The sequence below is a fragment of the Trachemys scripta genome, chromosome 17, assembly GCF_013100865.1.
Source record: "Trachemys scripta elegans isolate TJP31775 chromosome 17, CAS_Tse_1.0, whole genome shotgun sequence".
In the NCBI taxonomy this organism is placed as follows: domain Eukaryota; kingdom Metazoa; phylum Chordata; order Testudines; family Emydidae; genus Trachemys; species Trachemys scripta.
Window position 1 is genome coordinate 3021958 of NC_048314.1, and position 1729 is coordinate 3023686.

At 42.9% G+C, this 1729-nt stretch overlaps 1 non-coding gene across 1 annotated transcript; it reads left to right on the forward strand.

Annotated features, from left to right (window-relative positions):
* The first annotated feature begins 675 nt into the window (after window positions 1-675).
* Window positions 676-748, forward strand: TRNAT-AGU. Its single transcript has one exon. It is a non-coding gene; the product is annotated as a tRNA-Thr (tRNA).
* Window positions 749-1729: the final 981 nt, after the last annotated feature.

The window sequence follows — 1729 nt, forward strand, 5'->3', positions numbered from 1 at the left end:
GACATATGAGGATCATTGAAAAAATCGGGTTTGTTTAGTCAGGAGAAGAGAAGACTGAGAGGGGACATAATAACAGTTTTCAAGTACATAAAAGGTTGTTACAAGGTGGAGGGAGAAAAATTGTTCTTCTGAACCTCTGAGGATAGGACAAGAAGCAATGGGCTTAAATTGCAGCAATGGCGACTTTGGTTGGACATTAGGAAAAGCTTCTAACTGTCAGGGTGGTTAAGCACTGGAATAAATTGCCTAGGGAGGTTGTGGAATCTCCATCATTGGAGATTTTTAAGAGCAGGTTGGACAAACACCTGTCAGGGATGATCTAGATAATACTTAATTCTGCCATGAGTGCAGAGGACTGGACTAGATGACCTTTCGAGGTCCCTTCCAGTCCTATGATTTAAATCAGCTTCTGTACCAGATGACTGGAGGATAGCTACTGTGACCTCAGTTTTTTAAAAAAGGCTCTAGAGGTGATCCCAGCAATTACAGACCGGTAAGCCTGACTTCAGTACTAGGTAAACTGGTAAAAGTATAGTAACGGACAGTGTGGTTTAAAATTTAATTGTAACACAGTAAAAGCTCAGTCAGCCTGGGTTTTGTGCAACTGCATAGAATGTAGTGATGAAAAATTATTATTGTACACTCTTGTCCGGGGAAAAGCACACCATACCAAGAGGCTCCATAGCTCAGGGGTGAGAGCACTGGTCTAGTAAACCAGGGGTCGTGAGTTCAAATCTCACTGGGGCCTTGGTCAGTTAGGGTGTTTTTTCTTTATTTCAGCAATTCAGTCACACAGTTTTAAGAGAAACTTAATTTTACTTTATGTAGGTTAAATTTAAGCTGCATCACTTGACAGGCAGTGCAAAAATGCACCGGGCTGGCAGGTGTGAGCTACACAAGCAATGAGTCATTGGGGCTAGAATGCAACTGGTTAACCCTCCCTGGACTGCTTTTGCTGTATAATGAAAGCAATTTATTAACACCCCCCACCCGACCGTCCCTCCCTCGGCACTGCATTTGCTGTATGATGAATGCAACCTATTAACCCCTCCCCACACTGCATTTGCCGTATGATGAATGCAACCTATTAACCCCTCTCCGCACTGCATTTGCTGTATGATGAATCCTACCTATTAAACACCCCCTCCCTCTCCCTCCCCCCTCCCAGCATTTGCTGTATGATGCTCTTCTGTGAAAGAAATTGAGAAATTCCTTGGAGATAATTAATCTCTCTCTGTGTCAAGCGGCAAATGCAAAGTGTATCGCTAGAGCTCAGTAATTAGTAGAGCTACTTGAGAAATGGTAAGTGTATTTTGTGGGGAGCCTCAACCCTGTGCCAGCAGAGGGGCGAGCCTAGAGATAAGTTATTGTTTGGTTCTGCGTTGGTTATCCCCTTCCTATGATCTCCACAAAGGCAGCTCCTGTAAGAATGGCAGTGAGCTATGTGCTGAAGGTAGCATGCTCCTACCTTGTCTCTGCATGACAACTGAGCTAAGGGAGTTTGCAAGATTGTGTGTGTGTGAAACTATTGTAAAGATAGAGAAACTGAAATTGGCAGAAGTTTCAGTCAAAAGTTAACATAATATGCAAGAGTAAATCATTGTTATTGTAACCCAAGTTACTGGAAAACTGAGATTTGTGACAATGTTTCATTCTAAATCCCATTAATCTTCAGACTATTGTGGCTACAGGCCTGTTTATCCTGCACTTCATTCCAGCTCTCTCTCCA